This window comes from Giraffa tippelskirchi, chromosome 12 (genome assembly GCF_054371585.1).
Source record: "Giraffa tippelskirchi isolate mGirTip1 chromosome 12, T2T-mGirTip1v1.2.pri, whole genome shotgun sequence".
Taxonomy (NCBI): Eukaryota; Metazoa; Chordata; class Mammalia; order Artiodactyla; family Giraffidae; genus Giraffa; species Giraffa tippelskirchi.
This window is the reverse complement of record NC_137286.1, coordinates 45,597,262-45,613,657: the sequence shown is the minus strand read 5'-3', so window position 1 is coordinate 45,613,657 and position 16,396 is coordinate 45,597,262. Positions and strand designations below refer to the sequence as shown.

The following is a 16,396-nucleotide window of genomic DNA, read 5'->3' as shown; positions in this document are numbered from 1 at the left end:
GTCATTGCTCACAGCACCGGGAGCTGGTTTAGGGTGGGGTGAGGGGCAGTGGCCTTGGGGATCCAGCGTCTAAAGGCCCAGGCCTGCGGGCTGGGGGGAGGGATGCAGAGTGGCAGGTCCTGTGTGTGTGAGTGGGGGGCGGGGGGGAGACAATGGGGCTCAGCATCTGCTCCTCGCTGGGAGAAGGGACCCTCCAGTGAAAAGCCAGGGAGAGCAGGGAAGTGTGGGAGGAATTGATGAGGAGAAGGGGTGGAGCCAAGGAGACGCAGCCGGGAGGAAGGAAGAGAAGGGGAAGGAAGAACAGAGGGAGGGGAGAGGATCCAGGCTCTCCTTCCTCTCGGTGACCTGGTCCGGAGCCGCAGCCTCCTCTCGCATTGTTTCCTGCGGAAACGCGGGGGGCCCATGGAGACTCACGCTTCTCCCCAGCCCCTGGCATCAGCCCCAGTCCAAGGGCCAGGCATCCAGCAGGTGCTCAATACTTAGTTGGGCAAAAAAGACATGTGGCTCAAGTTTGCTCTGGGAACTTTTCCCCTCCCTTCTCCCCACTTCTCTGGAGAAGAAGGCAGAGCAGGTTCTTGGGAACACGCCCAGGCGCCCCATGAATAATTGACCCTTCGTAGGGTCTCTGCCGCGTTCGGTCCGAGTGGAGAAGCGGCTGGACGTTAGACCGCTCGGGAGCCGGAGGAAGGCAAGGCTGCGCCAAGCCCCGCGGCCCTGCAGGGAGGAGCCGGGGGCCCGACCCCCTCACGGCCAACGGCCACGCCTCGGCGCCCCCCAGCAGCGCGCCCGGGGTGGAGGCCCAGGCTCTGCGATGGGCGAGCCTGCGGGGGCCGGATCTCAGCGGCTTCTCCGAGCCCCTTCCCCACCCCGGCCCAGGCGCTCGCAGTACGCCCCGCTCCCTCGAGTCTGGACGTCCAGGGCTCTGCAAACAGCTGTTCAAAGGCTTTTTACAGTTCAGTGCTCTGCGGGGATGTTTGTTCCAAGCCCATCTGCCTACTTTAAAAATATGTAAGTGAAGAACACACCCATCCTTCCACCTCTGGCTGGGGAGGGGCGGGCTCGGCGGCCCCCGCCAGCACTTTGGAAGGAACCCGCACCCAGCACCCGCGGCTGCGTCCCCCCGACCCCCACCGACTCTCCTCTAGGGAGGACGTCCCATGCTTCCCACGGTGGGGGGGGGGGCGTCCCCTGGCCCTCTTTGTGCCAGGCAGGACCGGGCCCCCCATTTCCATGCGAGGTTCTTATGCTCCCCCTCTCCCCCGCTTCAGTTAATCTTTGTTCCCCTTTTCTGCTGAGAGGAGAAAAAAAAAAAGAAAGAGAAAAGGAGGAAAAAAGGCGTGACTTGATTCTCAAACGAAACTCCCACAGCAAACAAAACCCTTTTAGAGAAATAAGAAAGGAGGAAGAAGGAAGAAAAGAGGGAAGAAAAAAAAAAGGAGAGAGAAACCCCTCCAGGCTTTCAATTTGAGTGGGAGAGTTGAACCGAAAGAAAGAGAAAGAAAGGGAGAAAAACCCTCTCTGCGGTAGAAAGAGAAAAGAAAACTTGGGCTGACAAGAGGGGGGTGCTGGGGGGGGTGGAAGGAAGTGAGAAAACAAAAGAGAGATAAAAGGGCTGCTTTTCTGTCTTTCTCTTCCTCCGCGAGCTGGGTTAGGAGGAGCTGTTTTGCATCCCTTCACGTCAGCCCTGCCTCATTCCCTTCTTCCAGGGAGGGAGAGAGAGCGAGCGAGCGAGAGAGGGAGAGAGAGAGAGAGAGAGGAGAGGGAGAGAGAGGGGGAGAGAGAGAGAGAAAGAGAGGAGCCAGAGGGAGGGCGGCAGGAGCAGGCGGCGGGCGCGCGTGGAGGCGGGCGGCGGGCGCGCAGCAGCAGCCCGGGCGGTGGGCAGCCAGGAGCCCCCCCCACGGCCCCGGCCCGCCACGGGCCCCAGCGCAGGAGCCGCGCCCGGACCCAGGGTGAGTGTCCCGCGCGGCCCCCGGCCCCCGGCCCCGCAGCCCCGGGCGGCGCGCCGGCGGGGGCGCGGGGGGCGCGGGGGTGGGTCGCTGCGGCCGCGGCCGACCCGCCCCCCGCCTCTCCCCGGGGACGGCGGCGCGCAGGCCCTCGCCGCGCTGCAAACATGTCGTCTTTTCCTTTCACTTCCACATTCCCTCATGCCGGAGAGCTGGAGGGAGAGAGGGAGAGCCGGGGAAAGAGGGAGAGATGGCGTCTGGAGGGAGGGAGGGGGGTGTAGAGGGGGAAGGGAAGGAGGGAGCGGGCGAGCGAAAGCGGGCGAGAGCGAGGAGAGCGCGCGAATGAGAGAGAGAGAGAGGAAGAGAGAGAAAGGGAGGGGAGAGAGAGAGAGAGAAGCAAAAATGAAAGGAAAGCGCGGCGGCGGCGGCGGCGGGGCGGGAGGCCCGGAGGCGGCGGCGGCGGCTGTCGCGGGCCCGCACGTGGGTGTCCCGGCGCCCCGTGCGCTCCCCCCGCCGCCCGCCCGGGACTCAAAGTTTCACCCCCTCGCCGCGCCGCCCCGCCCCGCCGCTGCCCACAAACTTTATTCTCGGGCCGGGTGGGGTGGCTGCGCGTCCCCGCCGTCCGGGGTGGGGGAGTGCTGGGTGCGCCGTCGGGCTGTCGGGGGTCTCCCCCCCGGGGCCGCCGCGCGCCCCCCTACCCCGGGGCCGGGGACCTGTTGAAGGCGCTCGCCGTCCGGCCGGGTCCCCACTGCCCTCCTTGGTCGGTCTCGATTCTCCTTCCTCGTCGCCCACCCTTCTCCGTCTCCTCGCGGTCATTTTCCTAATTGGACAGAGCTGTGGGGTGTGATCGCTGGCGTCAGATTGGGGCCCCCCGAGGCTGCCAGGTGGGCGCGGGGGACTCGGGGACCGACGGGGCAGCCCCAGCCAGCGTGCAGAGCCCGCAGATCCGGCCCTGGTGCCACCGCCCCCCTAACCACGGACTTGCTAACTAGTGCGTATCGGGTTTTTTTTTTTTTTCCAACTTGCCTTTTTAAGATGACTTTTATGGTCGCTGCAACTGCTTCCTTTCAGTCTGTGATGTAGTTTGGGAAGATTTAAGAGGCCAGGGAGGTGCTTGCGTGGGTTTTAACTAACCCGAAACGATCATTAATGTATCTCTTAGCTCTGCAAGGGATCGGGCAAGGCGTGCTCGGAGCCTGGGTGCGTTTTCACAGGGTCACTACGAGATGCTGGTCCTTTACCGGTCTGAGCGGTCCAACAAGGGACCGGCCTGGAGGCCCACCATAGAGCTGCGGGCCGAGCGCCCTAAGTGCTAAGGGCACCCAGAACGCCTTGATTTCTGTGCAAAATGGAAACTCCCAGCCGGCGTAGACCTGGAGGGGATATAGCCAGTTCCGGAGGGCGCCGGGGGAACTCACAAGATTACCGCACAGGTGTGCGGAGAGGGACTTTGAACTGTGGGGGTCACCCAGCCAACTTCGAAGCTGCTCTTTCAGTGCTGCCTTTGTACACGTGTAAGTAAAACAGTCAAAGTTCACTTCTGCCAAGCAGAGGGCCTGGAGCCTGCATCCCTGCTTTTGCCCTGAGACCAGGGGCCTTCAAAGGACCCGCCGGGCCAGGTGGGGGAGGGGAGGTGAACCGCCCCTAATTGTCTTTAGACGTTAGAAAAGGCATTCTTAGTGTTTGTGATCAAAGCCTTGGGCCTGTCTGGTTTTGATTTTTGAGACTTACGGTAGTATGGTAGTCCCTTTCTCGTTTGTTTTAAAGCGAATATTATTCTCGAGAACTTTCGTGGTGGTTTTGTCAGCTGGCCCTCCAGCCGCACATCACTGTGTGCCAGGCACCTGCCAGTCTGGGAACAGGACCTCTAATTGGTTACCTGTAGCTCTAGTGGCTCTAGTGTTCCAGTAACCTGCAGGAGCCTGCATTCTTGCTTGAGGGCAGTGGGGGTACAGCTGCTCTCTTTGAGCTAGGGTGAGTTGGCCATTTGGGTCATGTTTTTCTTTCCTCCAGGCTCACCTGGTTGTCTGTATGCCCATGGAGGGAGAGGCAATGAGTTGAAGTGGGAACAGAGGTTCCTGCTTCTCAGAGAAGATTTCTGGGTGAGTCCTTGACCTGTGGTGTGTGGCCATCGGTCCATTTCTTCTGTACTTGAGGCACTTCCATTCCAACCAGGCATTTTCTACCAGGGAGACTTATTTTAGGCTCTCCGTCTGGAGACAAGGAGACGGACAAGGTCTGGCATGGTTTTTGAGTTGGAGGAAGGGAGACTAATGGGCCCACCAGAGATTTTGCATACCTTCTATTTTAGGTTTGCCTTGTGGCCCAGGGATATTTCTACCAGAGTTGTGCTTGGAAAGCTCAGGTTTGAAGTTGGAAGGGAGTAAATAAATAAAGGAGGAGTCAGCGCATCTCAGGATGCTGTTTACAGGCTCCTCATCTGGCTCACTCAGCCAGGGATCTGAGGGCGGGGGCTCATCTTGTTGAATTAAGGAATCTGCTGAGTCTCATGTTAATGGTGGTGGATCCTAGCCCTTAGACTGCAAAACTGGAAGAGGACCTTAGAGCTTGTCTGAAAGATAGAGACAAGAGAAAAACTTTATGCCTGAAATCACGCAGTAATTGACAGAGCCAGCACTCAAACACAGGCTTTCAGAGTCCATTTCCAATGATCTCTCTCTCTCTCTTAATATGTATTTATTTATTGGGCTGCACCCAGTCTTAATTGTGGCATGTGATATCTAGTTTCCTGACCAGGGTTTGAACGCAGGCCCCCAGCACTGGGGGTGTGGAGTCAGTCACTGGACCACCAGGGAAGTAAGTCCCCCAAGCAGCTCTTAACACAAAGCTGCTGCCTGTATGCCTGCTGAGGCACCTGAGTCACACTCCATCCAAAGAATGTGGCAGTGAGAACATGAAAACCTGAGATATGCTCATGACATAAGTAAATGAAGGACCTTATTTTCCGGTTGTGTTCCGCATACCGTTCTGGAGGATTTGACGGCCGGTGTGACTACGTGGGGAAACCGGGTGTTTCGGGGTGTTTTAACACGGACTTCTTCAAAGTCTGCCAGTTCAGTGGGGCAGCAGTTTAGTCATCGGCTTGTGCCTAAGTCCCACTGAGCGTTTTTTGATCTGGAATGCTTTCTTCCTGCTTTGTACCTGTGTGTGATTTATTTAGGCATGGTCCAGGAGAAGAATGGGGATGGAAGGGAAAGGCCAGAGACCCAAACTGGTATCTCTTCCTAGGTTACATCTCTTACTACCTTCAGTTCATGAGGTCTTTCGTTGTTCATTGCTAATGATCACCTGTGCCTAGAACAGGGCCCGGCACATAGTGGGCCCTCCATAAATTCTTGTTGAATAAATGTACTGGGTGTTAGGAAAAAGAGTTCCCTCCCAGAAGGGACCCACAAATGACACACGGAGGTAATTGATGGGAGCTGCAGAGTTTTGCTGTGAGTCACGGCTTAGAACAAGCTCCAGACAGGTAAGGCAGGAGGGGCTGGGAAGGGCAGATCTCACGAGGGGTGGAGCCACTGGGTGGAGACTTGTGAAACAATAGATCTTGAATTGGACTGGATATGGAGAGGATAATAATAACCATAAATCTTGGGCTAGGCTTGTGTAAGTGTTCTTTGTGTATCTCCCTTAAGAGTCCTCACAGGTGCTAGTTGCTGCCTGCATGCTGAGTTGCTCAGTTGTGTCTGACTCTTGGCGACCCTATGAACGTAGCCCACCAGGCCCCTCTGTCCGTGGGATTCTCCAGGCAAGAATACTGAAGTGGATTACCATTTCCTCCTCCAGGGGATCTTCCCGACCCAGGGATTGAACCGCCTAAATTGGCAGGCGGGTTCTTTACCACTGCCTGGTTTTTCCCATTTGGCAGATTGGGAAACTGAAACACAGAGGAGTCAGTAGCTCATTCAAGGGCACAGAGGTGGTGGTGTCTACACTCAAGCAGAGTGACTTCAGACTTGGCTGCCCTGGAATGATGATGAGTTCAGGTATTTCTGCCCACGTCAAGGAGCTGGGCATTCAGAGCTTTGGGGTTGCTAGAAAGGATAGCAACAGAAAAATTGGAAAAGAAATTGTTGGTCTGCAGTGCAGTGAGGCTGGTCAGGGAGATGGCCCTCTTGTTCCTTTGCCAAGGCCCTCAAGGTGTCTGAAGACTGGAAGAGATTTTTTTTTTTTGAAAAGTATTTATTTATTTGGCTGCTTTGGGCCTTAGTTGTGGCATGGGAACGCTTACTTGCTGCTTGTGCTATCTAGTTCCCTGACCAGGGATCGAACCCTGGCCCTCTGCATTGGGGGTGCTGAGTCTTAGCCACGGGACCACCAGGGAAGTCCCCTGTAAGGGAATATTTATTTGGGGACCTAACTATTTCCCAGGCACAGTGGCTAGTACCAGATTGGGACTGTTTTGCGCTTGATAAAAGATTTTGGAGACTTGCTTTTTTAAGGTTGCTTTTCAAGTTACATTTTAGTCCACATGTATTTGAAACTGGTGGGAATTTACAAGCCAGAAGTGTCACTTTTGGCCATGAGGCCTCTAGAAAGTGTTTCCCATCCGCTCAAGCCTTCCTTTTTTGCTCCAGGTATGCTGGTCCAGGCTACTCAGCCCACAACAGCTGCCCTTTTAAAAAAATATATTTATTTTTGGTTGTGCTGGGTCTTCATTGCTGCTCTGGCTTTTCGCTAGTTGCAGCAAGCGGGGACTGCTCTACAGTTGCGGTATGCAGGCTTCTTACTGTGCTGATGTCTTCTGTTGTTGAGGTGCACAGGCTTCAGTAGTTGTAGCACGTGGGCTCAGCAGTTGCGGCTCCCGGACTCTCTAGTTACTGTGCATGGGCTTAGTTGCTCTGAGGCTTGTGGGATCTTCCCTGATCAGGGATCGAACCCGAGTCTCCTGTGTTGGCAGGCGGATTCTTTGCCATTGAGCCACCAGGGAAGCCCACAACAGCTGCCCTTTTATTGACAGTCTGCCAGTCCCGTCCTTGTGGAGCTTGCAGTCTCCCTAGGAGACAGACATTAAACTAATAATTACACCAATACTCTTTAATTACAATTGTTACAAATGCTTCAAAGGAAAAAGTACAGAGACCACGGGAGCTGATAATCAAGGAGGATGGGGGAAGGGAGGCTTTCCTGAAGAAAAGGCATGTAAACAGCCGCGCAGAGGGTGGGCAAAGAGGCTTTAACCAGGTGGGACAGTCCATTAGCCTTGATGTAAGCCTTTGCTGCTCTGTATGTGGTCCAGGCACCAGCAGCAGCAGCATCACCTGAGAGCTTGTTAGAAATGCAGGATCTCGGGCCTGCCCCATACCTGCTGAATCTGCATCTTAAGATTCCCGTGCGTGGTAGAGTCTAAGAAATGCTGATGGAATCAAAGTACTGAGCTGGGAGGTTCCCAGCTTTGCTGCAAGTGATTTGGGTGACCTCAGGCAAGTCACCCACCTTGAAGTGACTTGGAGGAATAATAACAAGGGAATTAGATCATCCCACAAGTTCTGTCCCAGGTGGCTCAGTGGTCAAGAATCCGCCTGTCAATGCAAGAGACAAGAGATTTGGGTTTGATCCCTGGGTGGGGAAGATCCCCTGGAGGAGGAAATAGCAACCCACTCCAGTATTCTTGCCTGGAGAATCCCATGGACAGAGAAGCCCGGTGGGCTACACAGTCAGGCATGACTGAGCACACAGCGCATGCAGCTTCCTTCTGGCTTCTCAGATCTTTGGCTTTTGCTGGTGGGTACTGTCTCCAAGCTTATGGAGGGAGAGGACCTGGACTTACACAGCATCCACCTGTGCGATGCTCTTGGTCAGAGGGCCAGCAGTGGATACTAGTCCATGCTCTAGTCTGACTTCAGTGAGCACTAAAGAGGGGCCAGACCATTCTTCGGGGAAAGATGAGAATAATTCACAAAAAGCATGTGGAACTTGGTGGTACATATGATCTTGGCTTTTTATTTTTAATATTTATATATGTATGTATCTATTTATTTGACTGCACTGAGTCTTAGTTGCAGCACATGAGGTCTTCAGTTGTGGCATATGAACTCTTAGTTGCAGCACGTCCAATCCAGTTCCCCTGACCAGGGATAGAACCCAGGCCCCCTGCACTGAGGGCATGGAGTCTTAACCACTGGACCACCAGGAAAGTCTTGGGAGACTGTCTTACGGTGACCCAGGGATGAGTTGACCTGAAGCAAGAGAAAAATGGGCAAGGTCAAAGGGACTTTGAGGAAGAAGGGTGTAACATTTCTTACCTAAACTGAGGGCAGGAGGGACCTGCTCCAGTGCTGTGCATGTGAACATAATAACTTCAAGAACTGCCATGGTGTTTTGACCCTGAGATCCTCACATCACTGTAGAGAGAACCAGAGGGCTGGAGCCAGACCTTCTTGACCCTCGCAGCCGTGGGAAGCTTCAGTTACAATTGCAGCCGTACAGAGGGTTACATTCTAGGGGTAGGACCTGTAGCTTTCACCAGCCTCAAAGGGGTCTGTAGTCTCCCAGAACTAGGGACAAAGGGCTTTCTTGACCAATGTCTCCCAACTCTTTTATTACAGCACTATGTCTCAGGCACTATCCTCATATATGTATTTGCACTTTCCATATATATTTTAGCCCATTTAGGTTGACTACTAGGTCACACACCTAGTAAGTTTCAGAACCAGGATTGGCACCCAGGCAGTCAGGCCCCAGAGTCCCTGCTAGCAAAGCCCACCTTAGAAACAGGGCAGGTGAAACCAGGTGCTTGCCATTTTCAGCAATTGAGATTACGGAGGCCTCCACTTTGCAAGTAAGCGTCTCCCAATTGTTCATACATAAAACTTCGAGGATTTTCCCAAGGAAATGTGTTACAAATAGCACAGAGTTGCCAGGCTAGCCAGTGAGAGCCTGGGTCACTATTGGACTCAACTCATGATAGTTTGCAAAAAAAAAAAAAAAAAAAATTAGAAAACAAGACTGCTGCAGTACTGCAAGGAAAATTAAGAATTCTAGAATCCAGGGACTTCCTTGGTCGTCCAGTGCTTAAGTCTTTGCCTTCCAGTGCAGCGGATGCAAGTTTGATCCCTGGTTGGGGAGCTAAGATCCCCTGTGCCTTGTGGCTCCAAAAAAAAAAACAACCATAAAACAGAAGCAACATTGTAACAAACTCAGTAAAGACTGTAACTAAAATGGTCCACATCAAAAAAAAAAAAGAAATCTTAAAAAGAATACAATTAATAATGTGTTTTAAAAAAATTCTAGAATTGGATAGAAGGTACTTGAACACAGTCAAATAAGGGAGGTGAGGTGGTTGCAGGAAATTGGGGTAGATCCTGAAAGGGGGGATCAAAGAATGTTAGAGGTCAAAGTGGGGCTAAATGTATGTTGAATCAGCAGCTTCAAAAGGTGAAATAACTGGCTTTTATTACCTACTAATTAATGTGTATGGCTCCCAGACCAGACCCTTCCTGCATCCCTAGGCCCCCAAGTACAGAGGCCTTTTGTCTTCTCTCTTACTCATTTCTGTGCCATTTGAATATTTATTGCTATGTATTATCTTTATAATCCGTATATTTGTAAATGGAGTAAAAGGACTATTAGAAGCAGATTGATCTCTAGAGGGGGTTTTGGTTCTGTCTTCTACCACCATCATGGTAAAGGAGTTTCCGCTGTTAAATCCTATGCTCTATCGTATGTGGGTTTCCGCCGGATAGCTCAGTGGGATGCAGTTGCATTGCAGCTCAGTGCAATGCAGGAGATGTGAGTTTGATCCCTGGTCTGGGGAAATCCCCTGGAGAAGAAAATGGCAACCCACCACAGTATTCTTGCCTGGAGAATCCCTTGGACAGAGGAGCTACAGCCCTTAGGGTTGCAAAGAGTCGGACACAACTGAGGAGACTGAGCAGGCACACATCATGTGTATATTTTGGGAGTACCAAGAGAACTGTTGGAAATGTGAGGGGTTTTGGTGTCATCAGAAGCTGAGAATAGGAGATCACATTGTGGCCCAACTGCATTCTCTGCCTCCCAGTGTATAACAAATAGAGAATCAAAATCAGGTAAAAAGGATCACTACAGAAAACATGAATGGGGACCTCTCTGGTGGTCCAGTGGTTAAGACTTCGCCTTCCAGTGCCAGGGGTGTGTGTTCGGTTTTTGGTCGGGGAGCTAAATCCCACATGCCTTGCGGCCAAAAAAACTAAAACATGAAACAGAAGTAATATTGTAATAAATCCAACATATATTTGTAAATACTAAAATCACCCTAAAAATAACTTTCTAAAAATTAAAGAAAGCAGGACTGTCCACCCTGCAGATTTATGTGGGAGACTATAACTTCTGTGATGACTCTTAGTTAGGTGTGGTTTGTCTTTTGAGTGGTACCTAAACACCATCCCCACCCCCATCTTATTCCCACTGGGGCTGCAGTGGGATGCAATTTTGAAAGGGGAAGGTTGTCCTGCATGTGTTTGGTGTAAAAAAAAAAAATGATACAAACTTTAATAATGGTTGTTTTATGTGCCATGTCAGAATGTCGTCATGAGGACACACCCAAGCTGGCCTCTCAGTAAGCCTCAGGGAGGCTTCAGAGGCTGGCAGTGCTGGTTGGTTATCCCCACCCTGTGATGGACTGCAGCACTCCCAGGCTTCCCTGTCCTTCACTCTCTCCCAGAGTTTGCTCAAACTCATGTCCATTGAGTCGGTGATGCCACCCAACCATCTCATCCTCTGTTGCCCCCTTCTCCTTTTGCCTTCAATCTTTCCCGGCATCAGGGTCTTTTCCAATGAGTTGGCTCTTTTCATCAGGTGGCCGAAGTATTGGAGCTTCAGCATCAGTCCTTCCAGTGAATATTCCGGGATGATTTCCTTCAAGATTGACTGGTTTGATCTCCTTGCCATCCAAGGACCTCTCTAGAGTCTTTTCCAGCATCACAATTAGAAAGCATCAAGTTTCTTCTTTTCCTCATTCTTTCTTCTCTATTTTTTGTGTGTTTTTTCCTCTTTATTGCTTTTGAACTTATACACTCTATTTTTGTTCTTTTGATGCATGAAGACTGTATAAGGTTTAAAGTTAGTTTGTATTCATATCTTTTTTTCAAGCAATTTAAGGATCTTAGGATGCTTTATATAAAGTCACCATTGTCCCTATTATGTTCAGTTGTCTTGTGGTTTAGCTGTCTTGTTCCACTGTTTAATACCACAAATTGGACCTTCTTTTCAGTGTTCTATATGGTTGGTTAACTTTCGAGTTCCACATAGTTACCATTTTGTTTACTCATATTTCTTCCCACATCTCAGGCTTTCTTTCTGAAATCAGAACATCTGTGGTGGAGGTGTTTTAATCATAAACTTCCAGTTCCTGTTTGGTTAGAATTTTATTTCGTAGAGAGTGTTTTACTGGGTATAAAACTTCAGCTTTACAATTATTTTATCTTAGCACTTAAAGATGGTATTCTACTGTCTTTTGGCTTTCCTTATTGATATTGAGAAGCCCAGTTATTGATTTCAGGCAATTTCTTCTCTCTGGTTGTTGTTTTGTTATTGTGGTGGTGGTAGTGGTGGTGGCGGCAGCGTGTGTTCACACACATACACACAAGTACGTGGGTTTTTTGGTTGTTGGGATTTTTTTGTTTTTTTTTTTCAGCTTAATGTATTTAGGAGTAGATTATATTTTGTTTGGCTAAGAATTCATTAGATTTCCTGAAACCAAATATTAGTGATTTTATCAGTTCTAGAAAATTTTTATCCTTTATCTCTTTGACTGTCACTTATCATTCTCTCTGTGATTTCTTTTTCAGAACTCTAATTAGATATATGCTAGATCTGGTTCTGTCCTTTCGTCTCTTAACTTCTTTTTAATTTCAACACTTTTATAGTGTTTTCTAGGTAATTTCTTATTTGTTTTCCAGTTCACTAATTCTCTCTTCAGTTATCTCTGATTTTCTGTTCAGCCCTTCCACTGAGGTATTTTTAATATCAGTATTAACTCACAGGTTTTAATATACTTTTTGTGTTTTAATCCATTGCAGTTATTTTCTTTGATGTTCATTTTTAAGTTTATTATCTAGATGAGCATCATGTTTCTTGTTTTATCATTTTTCAAATATGTGTGACTTTTAAAAATCTCTTACTCTTTACCTGGGTTTTTAAATCCTCATTTCCTTAATCATGTTATACATACCTTTTTTTGTATCCAGTAATTCTAGTATCTGCAGCATTTGCAGGTATGGTTCTGTTGTTTGATGGTTCTGCTCACTCCCACTCATGAAGGCTTATTTCCTTATGTGTTTTGTGATTTTCTGTTATGAACTTAATGTTTGTTAGAATTCCCTCTGTGAGAATTCTTTAAGGTGTGGGATGAGAGTACATTCTTCCTGGGAGAATATGTGTTGCCTTCTGCCAGACACCTTAAGGTCTTACAGATAAGTCATTATTTACAATTCTTAGCTTCTAGTTTGGGAACCAGAGCCCAAACCCACATTCAGGCTGGCTAATGACTGTGGATTGTCAGAGGAGCCTTTTCATTGAAAATTCTGCCCACAGCTAACACTAAGCCAGATGACTTCCTTCTTGACTATATACCACCAGACACCCCACTTGTCCTATTGTTCCTATATTGCCAAATGCCTTTTCTCTGTATTTGGACAAAGGGCTAATCATGTCAGGCACAGTTGAAAACTGTATGTCTTCTGAGCCTTCCTCATGCCATCCCTTGCAAAATTAACCAGTCCTTGTACATTCATTCGCCCTTGTCACCTTACCTATTAGGCTGTGGGGATGTGTGTTCAGACCCCACACTGGACTCTGAACTTCTTAAAAGTGCAGAGTTGTGTCATTTATTTCTGGAGCCCTAGTGCCTGGCTCACTGTTGGGCAGAGTAGTTGCTTAATAGATATCTATTGATTGAATGGAATTTATGGCAAAATCAATATTTCTGTTCTTGAATAGTAATAATATCACAAGCATTAACCTGGGTATAAAACCCTGTGATCTTGGACAAGTCCAGTTTACCTCTTTGTTTTTTTGTTTCTGTTTATTTATTTTTTGGCTGTGCAGGGTTTTTGTTGCTGTGCATGGTCTTTCTCTACTTGTGGAGAGCAGGAGCTACTCTCTAGTTGTGGTACTCGAGCTTCTCATTGCAGTGGCTTCTTTTGCTGTGGAGCACAAGCTTTAGAGCACATGGGCTTCAGCAGTTGCAGCTCCCAGGCTCTAGAGTGCAGGCTCAGTAATTGTGGCACATGGGCTTAATTGCTCTGTGGCATGTGGGATCTTCCCAGATCCGGGGTCGAACCTGTTTCTCCTGCATTAGGAGGCAAATTCTTTACCACTGAGCCACCAGGGAAGCCTGATTTGGATCTGAGTGACTGAGCTTTAAAATGAAAGGATGCTTCTGAAATCTCTACCTACTCAAAGATACTGGCATTCAGCATACCTTGTATGACTGTCAAGCATGATAACATGAATCACCTCTTGGCTCACAAATGGAATGAAGGGATGGGAGGGCCTTGGAGAGAAAGAGTATGATTCTGACAAAATGAGCATGATATGGAAGAGAAGGAAGAGAAGGGACTCAAAAGTAAATTAATATGAAAGGTGACATTTTAAAATTTGTGACTTGAGACAACCTGATGGCTACATTAAAAAAAAAGAACACGCTATAACAAAATAAATTCAGATGAATTAGAGATGTTAAATGTTAAACATGAACTCAGGAAAAATAGTTTCTAAGTACGACTTGAAACTCAGAAGCCACAGAAGAAAAGCTGATTATACTTGACGCTACACAAGTGAATTTCTACAAGCCAAAATCATCATAAACAGTCAAAAGAGTCTCCTACTTCTCAAAACTGGGAAAACATTTTCATAACATATATCAGAGATAGAGCCAATTTTCTTAATATCTAAAGAAATCAATAAGAAAAAGACCATTAACCAAATTTGTTTTAAAAAATATTTACTTCTTTGTCTGTGCCAGCTCTTAGTTGTGGCATGTGGGATCTAGTTCCCTGACCAGAAATGGAACCTGGGCCCCTGTATTGGGAGTGTGGGGTCTTAGCCACTGGATCACCAGAAAAGTCCCGTTAATCCAATTTTTTAAATGGGCTAATGGACCAGTTACAGAAAAGGAAATACAAATGATTCTTAACCATATGAATTGTTCGTTCAGCTCACCAGTATTAAGAGAAGTATTAACTCTGCTATGAAGAAGTGACAGTGGGAACAGATACTCTCCGAATTATTAAGAGTATAAGTTGGTACAACCTGTATAGAGTGTTTTGACAATATTTATTAAAATTGCACAAGCAACTCCACTTCTGGGGATTCCTCTCACTGGTATGAGTATACACGTGAAATGATGCATTTATCAAGATAGTTCATTGCATTATTGCTTGTAAAAGCAAAAAAAAAAAAAAAAAGCAAGGGGAACAACCTTATTGTCCATCAGTAGAAAATTGTTACATAAATTATCCTATATCCATGCACTGAAAATTCAGTTCAGCGGTAAAAAGGAATGTGAAAGCTCCCTATATATGGATGTGGTTGCCGAGCTATTAAGGAAGAAAGTAAGAGACAGAATGACTGGCTGTGTGGCGTGCTGCAAGGGTACCTAGGAGACTGGTAAGAGTGGATGTGGACTTTTCAGTGTGTTCCTTCTTCTTTTTGAATTTTGCACTTTGTGTGTATACTACCTACTTTATTTATTTGGCCATGCCATGTGGCTTGCAGCAACTTCCTTCCCCGACCAGGGATCAAACCCGTGCCCCCTGCGGCAAAAGTGCAGAGTCCTAACCACTGGTTGTTGTCGTTTAGTCGCTAAATCGTATCCAGCTCTTTCTGACCCCATGGACTGAAGCACATCAGGTTTCCCTGTCCTTCACCATCTCCTGGAGTTTGCTCAAACTCATGTCCCTTGAATTGGTGATACCATCCAACCATATCATTTTCTGTCACCCCCTTCTTCTACCCGCAATCTTTCACAGTATCAGGGTCTTTTCCAATGAGTCAACTCTTTGCATCATGTGGCCAAAGTATTGGAGCTTTAGCATCAGTCCTTCCAATGAAAATTCAGCGTTGATTTCCTTTAGGATTGACTGGTTTGATTTCCTAGCTTATTGAACCACAGAGAATTCCTTATGTCACCTAATTTAAAAAAAAACTTTTTTTTTTTTTCAAAGAACGAGGTTAGGGTGGGAAGGAGGGAGGAAGAGAAGAAGGATCTCACCTTTGCTCTGCTTTTTCACATAGGCTATTTTAGTTATTCAGCTCAACAGCCCCTAAGGAGGCTACCATTTTATAGACCAAGAAACTGAAGCTCGGAAGTCTGCAATGGCTTGCCCAAGTTCACGGAGAGCGCCTTGGAACCTAGCGTTGAATCCAGCTCTCACTCCAGAATCGTCGAGCTCATATCTGTAGATCAGTACTTTCTTGTTTCCTTCCTTTACTTTTAACCAACCTCTCATAGGTCAAGGACCAATAGGCTGTGCCTCATGGCCTAGACAGCCCTCCTCTCCCCTGCCCCCCAGGGCAGTGGAGAGAGTGTAAGTTCCATCCTGGGAATTCTCTGGTGGTCCAGTGGTTAAGACTCCATGCTTCCAATGCGAGGGGCTAGGATCACACATGCAGCATGGACAAGGCAATATTTTTAAAATAAATTTTATCGGTTTCTACTCTACAACAGTGCAAATCAGCCATAATTATATGTATATATCCCCTCCTATGTATCTCCTCCTTCTTTGGGGCTTCCCTGGTGGCTCAGATGGTAAAAAACTACCTGCAATGCAGGAGACCCGGGTTCAGTGCCTGGGTGGGGAGATCCCCTGGAGGAGGGAATGGCACCCCACTCCAGTATTGCCTGGAGAATCCCATGGACAGAGGAACCTGGTGGGCTCCAGTCCCTGGGGTCACAAAACGTAGGACAAGACTGAGTGACTACCACTTTCACTTTTTCCTCCTTCTTGGGCCTCCCTCCCCCACCCCATCTCACCCCTCTAGGTTGTCACAGAGCACCAAGCTGGGTCCCTTGTGTTATGTGTCAGCTTCCTACTAGCTGTCTATTTTACCAAGACAACGTTGTAAAGCAGTTATCCTCCAATTAAAAAATAAATTTAAAAAATAAAAGAACAGCCATAAAAGCTTTTTTTCCTTTTTTTTTTTTTTTAATGAGGTTCCACCCTACCTTCTATAGCTGGCTGGCTGGCTGGCTCACAAGTCCTACTGGGCAAAGCTTGGGCAGTAGGTGGTGGAGTCAGCCCAGAACCCAGCCCTCCACATCAGACACAATGAGGAGGATGAGGGATGGGCTCTGCGGTCCTACCTTTGAAGTTCCTGGCTTTTATCAGAATGTCTGAAGCTTTACGTTATTTCAAGGGATCTTTTATTACTGTCTGTGTGAACTGGCCTCAGGTAGGTCCCAGCTGCCAGGTGCCAAGGGAGCGCTTCCTGGTGCCTTCACTTTTTTT

The 16,396-nt window shown here is 48.3% G+C and overlaps 1 protein-coding gene across 4 annotated transcripts in view; it reads left to right on the top strand.

The window, feature by feature from the left end:
• The first annotated feature begins 1,364 nt into the window (after positions 1-1,364).
• The window catches only part of ZNF710 (zinc finger protein 710), a 74,739-nt gene continuing 59,707 nt past the window's right edge, over positions 1,365-16,396 (top strand). The window contains exon 1 of one of the 4 annotated variants that reach the window (XM_081547030.1): positions 1,365-1,949. The gene's annotated coding sequence lies outside the window, so the exon portion shown is untranslated. Of the gene's footprint in view, positions 1,950-2,860; positions 2,935-16,396 lie in introns of those variants that run through there. The other 3 variants (XM_081547033.1, XM_081547031.1, XM_081547032.1) reach the window with 3 other exon arrangements.